This window comes from Periplaneta americana, chromosome 9 (assembly GCF_040183065.1).
Source record: "Periplaneta americana isolate PAMFEO1 chromosome 9, P.americana_PAMFEO1_priV1, whole genome shotgun sequence".
In the NCBI taxonomy this organism is placed as follows: Eukaryota; Metazoa; Arthropoda; class Insecta; order Blattodea; family Blattidae; genus Periplaneta; species Periplaneta americana.
The window spans coordinates 133,174,484-133,190,931 of record NC_091125.1 but is presented as its reverse complement, the minus strand read 5'-3'; the positions used below and the strand labels follow the sequence as shown (position 1 = coordinate 133,190,931).

Below are 16,448 nucleotides of genomic sequence, written 5' to 3'. Positions count from 1 at the left end.
AGTTTATGTACCGCGCATTTGCAGTAAGACTCATACAGAAATAAAGATTGTCGTACATAATTAATTACTCTTCTGATTCTACTTCCATTCTCACTACTCTAACCAGTTCTGTTTCGCTTATCAAACATTAAACACTTGTTATTTTCTACTACTAGTTCGATTTTCATGCTCTTATCTATGACTTTTATCTTCATATTCGACTCATTTAAACTTAATAAAATAGTATCTCAACGACAGAATTCAAATAACGAAAATTGACTATTAGTCAAGTGAACCTTCAATTATTAATATAGGTGTTCCCCAAGGCACAGTTCTAGGCCCTATTTTATTTTCAATATATATTAATGACTTATTAAAAATTGACTTACAGCAATACAATCGTGTTCATTATTCTTATGCAGATGATACAGTTTTACTTTTTGGCGGAAAAACTGATACGATGCATATAATAATTCAAATAATAGACTTAAATTAATAAAAAAATGGTTTAACATAAATTATCTTTCTATCAACGAAAATAAAACCATAATTATTTCATTCTGATTATCTGAAAAATGTAACAAACCTCCTACGTCTATATTGAGTATGAAACTACATAACTCTAATTTTGTTGTTGCCTTATACAGTGTAAATGTCCAATTATTAAGGAGTCCTCTGAAGTTAGGCATAATTTTCGACAATCCTTTAAAATGGAACCAACACATTAATTACTTTTGTACTAAATTACGTAAAATAATATATTATTTGTTTTATTGAGAAATTACTTGTGAATAAGTTTATTACGCACAATATACTTAACTTTATTTCAGTCGATAATTATGTATGGAATTATAGGACGGGGTAGCTTATTTAAATCTAATTTTAATCCACTTTATTTATTACAGAAGAAAATAATTAAAATATGTCCTCATAAACCTATTGATTTTCCATCTCAAAAACTCTTTTTAGACTTTAATGTTCTTAAAATAAGACAAATCTATTATATTGTATTAATAAAATTCGTACATAAAAATCGAAATAATTTTGAATTGTATTCGCATAGTTATGAAACAAAAGGTATGAATTCTTTAAGATTGTTCGAACCAAAATGCAGCACTGCTACAGTATTTAATCATAGTAGTAATTTAGGCCCAAGAATATATAACAAATTTATATTTAAATATCCTAATCTTGTCAATTCTAATAGTTCTAGTATTAAATTTAAAAACTTATGTATGGATTTTATAAAAATTGAAAAATTTTAAATTTAAATGTATATATTCTTATTGAGTAGTAGACATAAGACAAATTGTATTTTATACTTCTTAATTTAAATTCAGGAATCCGCCCCTGAGCACGAGTTCTAATCTTTCTACACGAGTTTCTCTAAAGTTTTTCTGTTTATTTATATTTTATGTTACAATTATTATCAAAATAAATAAATTTTGTTCTACTCTTATAAAAAATCATACGGTAAGTCTACAGCTGTTCTATATGCTTCTATTTCCCTGATTTGATATTCAAAGTTCATTTCTAAATCTTCAGTCTCCATATGATACTGCCTATTTTATTTCCTTTGCATATAATTGTTCTATTTATGCTTTTCTCCTGCATCTATTTCTGCAACTCATTCATTTTCTATATTACGCTAGTACTATTACTTGTATTTTCTCTGCATGTTCAGTTATGCTTCTGAATTTATCAGAAAATTATTCGTTTTTAAGTCTTTTGTTTTCGTATTATAGTTACGTTGTATTGTTTGTATACTTTTTTACATTTTTTTTTTCATATTCCACTTCTACTCCACTTCTTCAATCTGTTTGTATCTCCGATTTTTTCTACTTAATGTGACAATTATACTTTCTGTTTCGATTATTTTCCTTCTGCCCTACTCTGTTTGTCCTCTTATTCAGTTTCTCCTTTCTATTCATCTAGCTTCTAGTATGTCTTCTTTCCTTTTGTCTTTGTTTATTGCTTGTCCTGGTGTTTCCTTTTTTGTTACATTATCCTCTTTTCATTGAATTCTCTGTAGTAATGTCACGAGAGGACTGAGATTTATCTGGGAAATCTCAGACCTCGAGTGATATTTATTAAGACTATTTCGTGAATAAAATAAAAATGTAAATAATATATCCCTAAAATTCGATCACAAAATGTTAATAATTGTATATTAACGAATACTTAACCTATTTAGACATTGTGAAGTTGAAATACTCGTAGATGAATATCGATTACTGCAATAAAGAAATTAGATGTTATTATTCAGTAATGCCAATTGCGAAAAGCGAAATACAGGCTTAACAATGTTAATTACATGCACTGCACTTTTCTCTTATTATTATAACATAAATACATTTTCATTATGTGCTGAAATCATAATTTAATTTAACAGTAACAGTGGGACCAGCTATATACCAATGCTTATGTATTCACAGCGAGACATGTTGCTACATAGTGAAGCCATCTCTATATAGATAGGCCTAATCAAAAGACGAATTTTATTACGCCATACGGAAAGCAGTTTGATCAAAGACCTTATTATTACTATGCAAGGTCTTTGGGTTTGATATGCGATGATGTTACATAAATTTGAACATCTGACTTTCTATTAATTTTTCATTTCATTCACAAAAAAACAAATTTTGTAGCCTTATAGGTTAGGTTACCTGTGGGAGCAGGACCAATGTCAGCTGTGCCTTATTTCGACCGTTACAATCAGTGCTACACGAAAGCATTTTTTATAGCTCGGCAAACGCATTCTCGCTGTAGTGTGTAACGGAACTAAAGCTGCATCTACACAGTTCAATATTCCAATCGCGTATGCGTGCAATCTGGGAAGAATAGTGAAAGAATCGAGTTCAATTAAGATGCATGAAGATTTTGTGTCTACATGGTGCGCCGTTTTGAACGTCGTCTTCACTGCGTAAATATATTAATTAATATTAAATATCAATCTTGCATTCATTGTTTTAAAATTGAAAGAAAAGTTTAACCGTGTAGTTGCATCTTAATGTATTCATGATCATCAATTTACGGGGAAACAGTTGGCGACAACGACTAAACAAAAGAACGACCATGCGATAAATTGATAGCGATAAATCTAGCTGCAAAAATTATCGCAAAGTGTGACTGTGATTGGTTGGAATTCAAAATTTCATTACACTTCATTGGTTGAAAATGGAATGACGTCATATAAATGAAATAGTCTCATCTATTCCAACGTAATTAAAATGACATTTATTTTCTGCCACGAAATTACAAATAACAGTTCTCTAGGAATGTGTTAAGCAAGGTATATAAACATTTTTAGACAACACAGAAACATTTTAATATTCTTTTCCTGATAACCAACAAGTAACTCTGATTCCTTATATTTCAAACGGTTTTTTTTTATCCTTGTGATGCAGGTCATGACTTCAGATGGGAGGATCCCCAGCGTCTCCTGCTTATCGACTGATGCAAGACGAGGCAACACTTTCGACTGCTGCAATGTGAGTGTGACCTGAGATAGTTAACTTTATATGTGTTGTGTTTATACTGGTGCTATTTCAATGTATTGACGACCGGTTTTCCGCGCAGAATACTAAAAAATGCCCCAAGACTTGAATGGTACAACACTAAAGGCGTGGCAGGTATTCGTCCGCACCAGCTGACTCAACGACTGCTCCAAAATATACAGAACTCTTAAAATATAATATAGATACGAATATAAACTGTACATGTATTATATTTACTCCAATACAAAATTAATTATTAATATTATAGAAGAGGGATGGGCACTATGTTCCCGCGCGGGCACTGTATACACCACCCCTTCATTTCTCTCTCCACAAATATTCTGCCTGTCTGCCTGTACGTACTGTAAGCATATGAGCCGTTCAGAGCAAAAGTGGTGTAAGTCAAAATTGGATTTTGAGGTTTAAAGTAAAAATTCTGTAAAATATAGCGCAAAGTAGCAATTAATATGTCATTCTTGCTATCCACTGACTATTGATAGTTTAAATAAATTGAATATTAATTGCTACTTTGCCCTGTATTTTATAGAATGTTTACTTTAACCCTCATTAAAAAAATGCTAGTGCAAACACTCGTGATGCCCCACTTCGATTACTGTGATATTCTGCTTACTGACCTAAGCGTTACTTCGGCGCAGAGACTACAACGTGTTCATAATATGTGCGTCCGTTTCGTCTGCAATATTCGCCGGGCTGATCACGTAACACCATCCCTCGAAATGTTGCCCTGGCTCCGTCTAGAAGATCGTAGGAAAATCCTCTGTCTTTTCCTTCTCTTTCACATATTGCATTTCTCCAATCCTGTCTATCTTGCGTCTCGTTTTCAAAATTTATCCACCCATCATAACCTAGACACACGATCACAACACTCCTCAATATTATCCATTCCTTCCCACCGAACATCCTCATATTCATCTTCTTTCACTGTGGCTGTTCCTCGACTTTGGAATTCCCTACCGAGTAATGTCAGGGACTGTCAGACATCAAATCAATTTAAGAATAGGCTAACGAGATATTTTTCTAACAATTATTGTCAACAATAATAGCTGTTTCAGGTTTCTCAATGTTTAATGGTTATATATATCACAGATAAATATCTAAATTATCTCATTATTATTATTATTATTATTATTATTATTATTATTATTATTATTATTATTATTATAACTATTTCTTACCAGTGTTTATTATTGTCACACTAACATTAGTTATCCAATTTTCATTATTTACTTTCATGTTGTTTTATGATCTAGATATTAATGTAATAACTATGTAAGCAAATGTATTTAATTAGAATTAGAGTCTGGCTGGGCGGAAGAGAAGGCCTACTGGCCTTAGCTCTGCCAGATTAAATAAATAAATTATTATTATTATTATTATTATTATTATTATCATTACCCATTTCTGACTTACACCACTTCTGCTCTGAACGGCTCATATATTGAACTCGGTACCATAGCGTTCTAATTTGGAGTGTGTAAAGTGGCGGAATATGGCGAATAAATTGTAGGATTCACTTTAATTAAACAAACATGGGAACAAGATTATTTTGTTATTATGAATCAATATAAAGCTCAATTTCTCAAGTATTCACTTGAGATTTATGTGAAAGATTATAATATCAGACGGCATTTCGATCTTAAACATTAACAGTCTTACTAATAAACCGTATATAGTTTTTATACCAGACTTATGCAGAGTTGAGACACAAAAATTTACTAATAAACCATGCATAAGCAATGGATGTATAAACAGGCTGTAACTATACAATGGGAATTGCTTTGCAGTAGTTATATACACAAAACCTCTTGTTTAAGCGTTGTATATAGAGAAAAAATGGCCGCCCCTCGAACAGCTGTTCGTATCGACTGTCATTTTATGATGATGGTTGCCTTGTAACCACAGAAGAACAAACCAAAGAGCACAAAATAATTAGAATAATATTGCTGTAGCTTGTACTCTTTGACCAAAATATAGTGTGGTAATCGATTAGAGCCAGTTATACTATCGATACTTAACGCGCCACACTAGAGCGCTCTACCGGATTCAATAGAGAACCTCAGATATTCTATTACCTTTCGTAACGAAGTATATAATGACGAAACTATGACGTAGCTGTATAACATTATATAGAACGTATGTAGTGATTATTAGTAAGGAATTTACACACGACGTATAAACGAGCTACTCATTGTATAAGTATAAGACAGTTTATCGTCTATATATAGAGTTTTCATTAGTAAGACCGTAAGAATTTTGGCAAATATAACCTTATAATGTAATAATTTAATTGTTAAAATTAGTTTATATTAATAAAATTGTTGTTACATGTGATGAAATAATATTTTGTTTTAATTTAATTTGTTATGCAGGTTCAAATAATGATAAAGTTTTGAAGAATGTATAAGAATAATTTGTTAATGGAAAAGGCAACCCATAGTCACTACAAGTTGAAAATACAGTCGATCAATTTATCGAATTTAAAACACATAGTGAGCCATAGAGAGCAATACCCTTTTTCAAATGTCAGGTAAAACCAGCAAGGAATTGTATGAACCGTTATCGTTATCTAATGACAAGTCTCCTAACTTATGTAAATTCGCAGCTAAGATGCTGGCAACATTTGAATTCACGTATGCCTGCAATTTTTTTTTCTAAAATGAACCTGATTAAAAATATTGAACGTCTAACAGCCTATCATCTCGTAACTACTTTCCGTTGTAGTAATAATATTCATTCTAATATAGAGAGACTCGTCCTCACCAAACAGTATAAGCGATCTAGAGCTTAAAAGTGATTTCTTATAATGAGTGCTAAGTCATAGGGACCATATTGTGACATTACGTATTTGGCTTGATTTGAAATGTTTAATACAATGGCATGCCGCATTAGTTTTACACATCCCTGCGGAATAAAAAGCCAAGTTCATGTACAGTAGTGGCAAAAGAAACCGGACCGACCCTTGTAGCTGATTTCAGAGTCACAGATTCAAATTTTGCTAGTCACAAAACACATCCATCTTGTATAATTAATAGTAACAATGCAATTTACTGCATTTGTTCGATTCTTACCGTCTTTTTTTTTCCTTCAGTGTCTCAAGCTTACAGACGAAAGAACTTTGAGAGTTTTATTTTCATCTGACATCAATATTACATTTCTACCTCTATTCGGCAAAGATAACTGCGTATTTTTACATTAAATAGCAGTACATACCTCTGGCTTCACTATCCATATTGAAATTACCACAGTTTGACACAATACACAGCACAGGATTCTTTTGTATCAGCTACAAGGGTCGGTCCGGTTTTTTTTCCACTACTGTACAGTAGTTACCCGTTGATATAAACCAGTGGTTCCCAAACTTTTTGAAGGTGCGGCCCAAAGTGAGATACTCAATTACCTTACTAGTAATTTAGTCCAATTCGAAAAATACAAATGCCTGAAAGATCGTGAACAACAATAATTTTACTCAAAACCAGTAGATACCACCCAACTTCTAATGTGTCGATACCTGCAAGACGAGAAATTGCAATATGCAAACCTATTTTTTTGCACGACCGTGTTTTTTGCTGTACTTAGGGGAGAGTCGGTTAGTATCGGACATCGGGTAATATCGGACAGTGAGTTTCTTTCATCTACCACACGATGATAGTACCTGATTGACATGGTTAAGTTTCTGTGATGTCGCATAGAGAAACGTAACCATGTCATTCAGGTACTACCATATGTTGTTAGATGAAAAAAACGCACTGTCCGATACTACCCGATGTCCGATACTACCCGACTCTCCCCTACAGCTATTGTTGTTAGGTCTTGAAAGTTAGAATTCTCACACAAAAACTTGTTGCTAGCGAAACCATTCTTCATAACATAAAATTATACTGAAATATACTCATTAAAGTGCACTTATTGTTGCTTAGTTATCATTACAATGCAGTTTTGCGAAGGCTTTGGAATAATATTGCTCTAAATTTTCAATGCAAGATATATTGTATTTGCAATTTAAAAAATGTGAACGTGCAAAAAATGTTGTACAATACACGTTTGTGAAATACAGTACAAAATCTCGGAAATTGAAAAACGAGCAGAGAGAGTTTTTTTAAACTTTTCTCGATTTTTGTGAAAAGCACCTCCCAACCTTGTATCGTACCCTGCCCGGAACAATTTTTCCCTTGAAATTATTCAAAATCTCTTCTCCCAAGCAATAAAGAGAAGCTATTCTCTTGAAAATTCATGATTAAAACTGACTTTTTTGCAAGAATAAGTCTTAATAAAAGTTCATAATATAATTTGGAATCTTGGTCTTTAGAACACCCTATGCCACAGGTGTCAAAAGCGGCGTTTGTCACAGCTCGATGCTCAAATGTTTGTGGTTTGGGTGCGGCGCGGCAACACCTGTCAGACGACCCTGATCTCGGGCAAGTTTGGGTTTGACTTATGAATTAAAAAATAGTTTGTGGTTATATCCGGTGGTAGACGATCTCTCTTCAATTGAAAGGTGGGGAAATTAATATTTATAGACTTACTTGTGTAAGAGCCAAGCATTTACTAGATATTAATTTTAAATCGTTTTAAATGATGCAGGAAGTATTGGTGACTTATTAAAGAGCTAGCGGTCGGTTTGGATTTGTTCCAATCCTCCAAAATGCATGATGTTCGAGTGATTGCTTCAGGTTGGATTTCAGGTTAATAGGAGAGCTGTTACACGTTGACCTGGACAATAAATAACTGCAAAAGCTATTGGAGAATACTACACTTTACCTTCATTTTTATTCCAAAACGAAAGTAGATAAGACCTACAATGTAAAAATTGTGATTTTTTCGTTACCTATTGAAATAAGTGAGAAATAAATTATTACTTAAATAGTGTCTTAATCTTATTTAATAGCCATCGGCGTGGCTCAAGCGGTAGCGCGTTTGCCCGCTGATCCGAAGTTGCGCTCGGAAGTGAATTGGATTCCCGCTTGAGCTGATTATATGGTTTGGTTTTTTCCGACGTTTTCCCAACCGTAAGGCCAATGTCAGATAATCTATGGCGAATTCTCAGCCTCATCTCGCCAAATACCATCTCACTATCACGAATTTCATCGACGCTAAATAATCCATTAGTTCATAAGACGTCGTTAAATAACCTAGTAAAAAATATTATTTAGTAATCCATTACATACTAACAATACCATCCCATCGCACCTTCTCATAGTCATTCTCTTTCACAATAGCCCTGCCAAGACTCTGGAATTCGCTACCTGCTAGCATCAGGGACTGTCGAAATAAAATTGAATTCAAACGCAAACTTACTAGGCACTTGGTCAGTAATTGATTTCTTGTAAATAGTTTCCTTAATCCATCACACAATATTTCAATATCCAGTAATTTCATCACCATACAATTTTGTTATTCTAGGTTTAATTTGTAATTCAGTAAATATAAAATATTCTTTGTTTTTCTATGATAAATTATCTAGCTTTAATTAGTCAGGTAATCTTTTCGTACTTTGATTTTTATTGTAATTGTAATTGTAAATTTAATACTAATTGTAATTTTATTCTTAATATTATAGTTGGAATCTCCTGATAGAAGGGCAGAGAAGGCCTGGCGGCCTTATCTCTACCAGGTTAAATAAATAAATACATACTAAATAATAAATACATATTAGAGAATTAAAGTTTGTACATTTTATTTAAAAAATAAAATTTTCGGAAATTAAAATTTGCTTAAATTGATTATCGAACAAATTTAAATTATTCCAATTTTAACGTTTTCCAAATTGAACAAATGTATAGCCTAAATATAGATTATTAGAGTATTATTATAAAAATCGTCAGAAATATAGCCTAAAGAATAACATGTTTATTCTACCAGAAAAAAATGGCATATCTTTTAGCTGAACCTAAATGTTACACATCTCCTGGAATAAATCATAACCAGAATTACGGGCCAAGGTTTACAACTCTATTTTGATAGAAATCCTGACCTAGATTATTTTGATTTTAATGAATAAAAAAATAAGCAAATTATTTAGTGACTGCCTCCGTGGTCTGTTGGTCAGCATGCTGGCTTCCAGATCGGGAGGTCCCGGGTTCGATTCCCGGGCTGGGCTCTCGGTGAATTTTCCTTGAAGAAGAAGAATTCACTGGGTCTCTAGAAATTTGTATGATTGTGAGTGTGCCGGGTTAATATTAATTAACCAATCATCGCATATATAAAAATACATCAGGACTGTCGCTGGGCAGTAACCTGAACACACGTTTCAGCGTCATCTGTTAGCACAACCATAAAGCATGTAATAGATGCTACAGAGTTACAAACAACAAAAAAAAAATTATTTAGTATTCATGTTCCTTTTTCCTTTCTTAATTTCAATATACTTGTTCTTGACTTTTTATTTTAGATTAAGTATTTATTTTGTTTATTTTTTTCTGTACATTATAGTTAATGTGTAGATCAGTGTTACAATTGGCCACGATTATTTTTTAATGAATATATATTTACTAGTGGCTTGTGCAGCAACTAAGTTCATTAGAAGAAGAGAGAATCATGCATATAAATATCCACACCACACCGCCATTAAATATATGAAAAAGACCACACCACTTGATTAATAACTATAAAAATATTTAATTTTTAATAACAATAATTTTAACTTACGTAAGTTTTGTAGTTTTCAGTAACATGAACTGTATATATTATACGCCGTCACTCAGTAGAATAGAATTGAAGATCTAATTTAAGATATTCTCTACGTCTACTTACGTAACCCCAAAAGGTTTGAGTTTCATATCATCAATAGGCTAAATCTTTAATATGTATATTAGTGACAAATATTCACATCATGGCATTAACTATAATAATATTTCACTTTTAATGGTGATAATGTCATCAAACGACCTCAAATTTCGTAGTTTTTAATATCCAATACATAGCTGTAGTCAGAAAATTACACACCACAGAATCAGACCTGTAAATTATTTTTAGTAGACCTAAGTCTTCAAAGTTTTTAATAACCAATTATAGAGATGTTATAAAAAAATACACAAATGAAGATTGACATATTGTTGTCATTATGTCACAGAATTTGCTCTGATTTGATCTAAGTAATATGTCAGCAATCCTGCAGGTCAAACCTTCGTGTAATATTGCTTATTGTAGTGTGTGTGTGTGTTTTGTTTTATTCTGAAAAGCCATTAGTTCTCAAAACTGACTACAGATGGATTTTGGAAAATAGGAAATTTATGTAGGAAAATTGACATTTCACTAAAAACTACTATTTTTCTGCAAATCTTTGGGTTCCAGGCTTCAAAATGAGGAGTCATTCATTAAAATCCGTTCAGTCGTTTTCTCCGTAATTTCCATTACCAGTTCAAATTATATAGGCCTACTTAGATTATTACAAATTATTACAATAAAAAAACACAAAAATACATATTAAATGCAATAGAAACAAAGAAACATTAAAAAAAGCTATTATATACATAATACAGAAATATAAATGAAAGAATTTATTCCAGTATGAGCAAACGCTCGTGGTCGGAAGTTCAAAAGCGCACTGTACATAAACAGAAAGGAGAAGACAAATAAAACAATTAATATAAGCAATAAAATAGCACACATTACAGTCCACACCTGTGTAGTAACGACTGGAGCCTCTGGCCGCGAAACCAGGTGGCCCGTGTTCGATTCCCGGTCGGGGCAATTACCTGGTTGAGATTTTTTCCGGAGTTTTCCCTCAACCCAATATGAGCAAATGCTGGGTAACTTTCGGTGCTGGACCCCGGACTCATTTCACCGGTCATTATCACCTTCATCTTATTCAGACGCTAAATAACCTAAGATGCTGATAAAGAGTCGTAAAATAACCTACTAAAAAAAAAGCACACATTATATAAACAAGAGCCTATATGATACAGAACAATCACAAGTATAATATAAGACTAATAATTAATTATTTAACCCTATGTTGTTTCCTTAATAATTTATTTAATTTTCAGTTTAAATTTAATCATACTTATGTTAGCTAAAACAGGGTACTGAGAAATTAACTTGTTGTATAGTTTTAAGCCATAGTTGAAGCCATGTTTCATTCCAGCAGCTACTCTGTTTCTTTCTCTACTTTTATCTTCGTAATTATCCCTGTTTTGTAATAATAATTGTATTGGTTTTGTAACTTTATTGAATCTTTGTTATGTTCCATTTAGTACAAAGTCGTTACTTATAGGAACCACACCCAAACACGAACTTCCTCAAACGGATGTGCGTTAAGTCCAAAATATGTATTTATTTTGTATTGTATGTAAATAGTAATTACTAAATACTAAACATGATTTTACACCATAGTAAACCACACACACTGAGTGGCCTACATTATATTAAGTTCTTGCCACGTGACTTAGCCATCAAAATGAACAGGATTCCATCATCGATAGGCACTCTGATATTTTTGGTTTCAAGTATTACGGTACTTTATTGTTTTGTAGTAAAAACACACACGCACACACACACACACATACTCACACACACCCCTCTCCCTCCCTCACCCCCTCATCCCCTCACCACCTTACCCTCACTCACACTCACACCCACACCCACACACTCACTCATTCAAGAAAAAATCTTCCGATAATCCAAGCGGTGTTGTTGTTATGAATTCCATGCTATTTCGAGTGGACACTGCCTTCTGGCATTGGCTTTCATCTCGCTGAGAGGTAGGAGACGCGTTCGTTGCCAGGCGACGTGTGACAAGTGAGTAACGAACCGCCGGGAGTATTGCGCGGAGGTGAGGGAACAGGCTAGACTTGCTTACTTCTATCCTAGATAATATTATAAGTAACAGATAACTCATCGCTATGTTAAAATCGGCAGCACTTTGAAGAGAACAACCGCCAGGATCGCCACCCGTCCGCCGTAAACGAACACTAGATGGCAGTACAGTCTCTAATGCAATTCAAATGGGAATTATGACGTGACTCCTTATGTAACAACTAGATGGCAGCGTAGTAAACCTGACAAAAGCTGTTAACCTCAAAGCCTATAAGGCTGGGTACATATGATCTAGGCTTCTAGCTACTATGCTGCCTAGGTATGGTTGACGCTGAAGGTTTCGTTGCGTGAAGCTGGAACATTTGGGACGTCAAGTCATTGCGATGTAGAAAGTGAAATGCAATTGGAACAAATTTTGAAATATACATGATTAACTTTCTTTCACAAGAGAATGAATTTAAAAAATAAAATAAAATAAAATAATGAAACCTCACAAGAAAAGGAAAAGTGTATTATAATCAAATTGCTGGGCAAAAAATATGGCCTTAATTATGGACTAAAAATTAATAACATGATTCTGAAATATTTGTAACATGTATGAATTAAAGTTAAAAATGAAAGAGATATTTATAAAACGTAATTAAAATTAGTATTCATATATATTTGGCTGATATATTTTAAATACATATCATATGATTTGGTGTATATGATTATGTCTCGTGACGGGAATATTGTACGAAATGGAAATATAAATATTGGAGATTTATCCTTCGAAGAGGTGGAAAAATTCAAATATCTTGGAGCAACAGTAACAAATGTAAATGACACTCGGGAGGAAATTAAACGCAGAATAAATATGGGAAATGCGTGTTATTATTCGGTTGAGAAGCTCTTATCATCCAGTCTGCTGTCCAAAAATCTGAAAGTTAGAATTTATAAAACAGTTATATTACCGGTTCTTCTATATGGCTGTGAAACTTGGACTCTCACTCTGAGAGAGGAACATAGGTTAAGGGTGTTTGAGAATAAGGTGCTTAGGAAAATATTTGGGGCTAAGCGGGATGAAGTTACAGGAGAATGGAGAAAGTTACACAACACAGAACTGCACGCATTGTATTCTTCACCTGACATAATTAGGAACTTGAAATCCAGACGTTTGAGATGGGCAGGGCATGTAGCACGTATGGGCGAATCCAGAAATGCATATAGAGTGTTAGTTGGGAGACCGGAGGGAAAAAGACCTTTAGGGAGGCCGAGACGTAGATGGGAGGATAATATTAAAATGGATTTGAGGGAGGTGGGGTATGATGATAGAGACTGGCTTAATCTTGCACAGGATAGGGACCGATGGCGGGCTTATGTGAGGGCGGCAATGAACCTTCGGGTTCCTTAAAAGCCATTTGTAAGTAAGTAAGTAAGTAAATCATATGATTTGGTAGTACTTTATTATAATTAATTTGATTCTAAGTTGACTGTATGTATATTGTTAACAAGTTAACCTACAACATTTTCATTTTGATTTCATATTAAATATCATTTTTAAGTTATTTTCAACAGTAATCTCACTAGAGGTTTTGATTTATCTAGAGACAGTCAAAACTCGAGTGGTATTTAATTGACTATTACAAGATTAGAAGAAAATAAAGTACATAAAGATCAGAAGTAACGAAGTACTCTAATACAATAAAATATTGACTTACGAAAATACTGAACTGTCTTCAAATGTATTAGTGTACCAACTCAACATTACAAATATTCCGCTAGATGGCAGTAGTGTGTTATGATTAGCTGTTTTCTTGTTATCAGTTGTGCCAACTACAGAATCTTCATTGAACTCTGTGGATGGTTACTAGTCAAGAAGGCTTTGTTGATTCAGTTTCATTTTTATTAAAACAGTTGCATTCCACTTCAATTATCCTGATCCCAGTAATCAATCTCACTTGACAGATGAGTTTCAATAAATCTTAGTATTCAACAATTTCTGATATGTGACTATCCATAATATCATACATCAGAAGCTATAACATAACCTAAATCATATAAACAAGTGTTAGAAAAATTTTAATTAGGGTTGATGAAATAAACAAGAAAAGTTTTAATTAAGGATGATGAAATAAACAAATAAACATGAATAATTTTAAAAGGAACAATTATTGAAAGTACAATTTTCAAATTTGAATATTTTAGTGGTTGGTGGTTCGGTTGATGTTATATTGGACGTGCGCGTAAAATAACTGGAACTCGTTGATTACATGGTGTATTCCTCAACTTATTCAGGATTTCCGAATGGTGCTCTTCATTTATTTGTAAATAGGGTTTCAGGGAAGACGCATAGCTATGACCAGTGATCTTTATTAATTCTTGTTCTTGAATGCCAATGCGAGTCATATTTGAAACTGTTGTGCATCGATTGGAAATGATTTGTAATTTTCTGTTTTTTGACGTCCAGATCAGTGCAGTTTGAAACGTTGGCAAACAAAGAAACAAATGCTAGGGTAGTGATAAAAACAAACAATTGCTAGGGAAACGATAAAGTTATACAAATGCTAGGGAAGTGATAAAATTGTGCGGTAAGCAGCCATAATTGGTTGAAAGACGTCCTTTCATACCGTTTTATTGGTCAAAAGTAGTATGACGTAGTAAAAGTGTAATAGTCATTTTAAAAATAATATTATTTCTCTTTCTTCGTAATAATTTATTAAGTTGTGTACTATATGCTCAAATTTCCCTCCGAACACGAGTTTTACTCCTACGGGAGGTATATTTATAGCAAAATAGATATAACATTATTTTATAAATGTTTATCTGAAAGTTGTATTTTTATAGTAATATTATTTTATACAAGTTTGCAAACGGTAGTGCTTTATACTCGTATTCGGGGGTCCCGGATTCATAATTAATTCTGCTCTCCATCAAGTTGAGGCAAACACAACATCATACAATCCATTAAACCGTAATATACTTTTGCCACTAGCAGATCTATAGTTTCCAGAAAAGCCAAGCACTCTGCTAGTGTCGACATCTATTATTCAGTGAAAGTAACAGTGTGGTTGAGTTTGCACTCTGTTAAATCCACCACAGCTTTGCGTCACACAGGTGGGGGTAGGGGGATGGTATTAACCCCCATGGAAGTATTGCTTTGGTTTCGGGTAATTCTGTAATGTCAAACTAGTTTGCCAACTATTTTGTTCACAACATTGAAGCAACTGTTAAGTGCGTCAAAGAGTTTCTGGTTACTACCATATAATTTGATTTGATTAGCTGCAGTTATCATAAAATCAGATTCAACTGTACAAGGTGCAATCAATGTATTTCCGCACTGCGCTTGTATTTATCGTACCGTTAAACATACATGCGCGCGTCATTGAAGATCATTGCTTCCATGCCTTTTGAGTCAGTCTGTCAAGCAGTGTCAGATTGTCTTTAAGAACTGAGCTTCTACACTTGATTTTGTGCAAACATGCCAGGGGCCTATTGCGATTTTTCCTGGAATCTCTCCATATACAGTATGGCTAGTCTTCTTTTCTACTTTTCAAATGATGCATTTAGTATAAATTCTTCCCACTTTCATTGATTAATTAATTCATTCACTTATTCACTTCGCTGAGTGATTATAGAACAGTGTAGCAGCATAGTAGCCTATGTATGAATGACCACCAGTTTTGCTTTTCTGCTTACCTTACGATCAGTGATGTAATGGTAATATTTTCACCATATGCGCCCACCCCATATTTTTCCCCTTGAAATATATTTTACTCTCCTCCCTCTATCTTCCGACCGTAATTTAATGAATGTGTTTATGTTGAAAATATTTGTGGTTGCAAATTAAAATCATACAGAAGCCAATGAAGCAAAAGAAAGCTATGCCTCCATTGGTGTAGTTTTTCTGAAAAGATACAATTCTTATATACAGATTCAACCGTATTTAATGTCATTAATTTCAGGGACTTATTCTTTAAGATATTTCAACAAAAAAGTTTAATACAATTTTGCTCATTCTTTCTTCCTTTTCCAGAAAAAAAAATTATTTTATATGAAACATTTCCTAGCGTGTTTTGGGGAAGCTATTGATTTAATTTCAAATATGCTCAGTCAATTTAAGAGAGCAGTGTATTATGGTAATAAATTATTGAAAAATGTTTAGTTTTGTCCTTTAAATGTGCAGAAATTTGATCCGAATAAATGTAACATTGAAAT

The 16,448-nt window shown here is 33.2% G+C and overlaps 1 long non-coding RNA gene across 1 annotated transcript in view; it reads left to right on the top strand.

The window, feature by feature from the left end:
* Positions 1-16,448, top strand: part of LOC138705697 (uncharacterized) — a 280,299-nt gene that overhangs the window by 170,390 nt on the left and 93,461 nt on the right. Inside the window, exon 2 of the long non-coding RNA XR_011333733.1 lies at positions 3,387-3,470. This is a non-coding gene — a long non-coding RNA (uncharacterized lncRNA). The remainder of the gene's footprint in view (positions 1-3,386; positions 3,471-16,448) is intronic.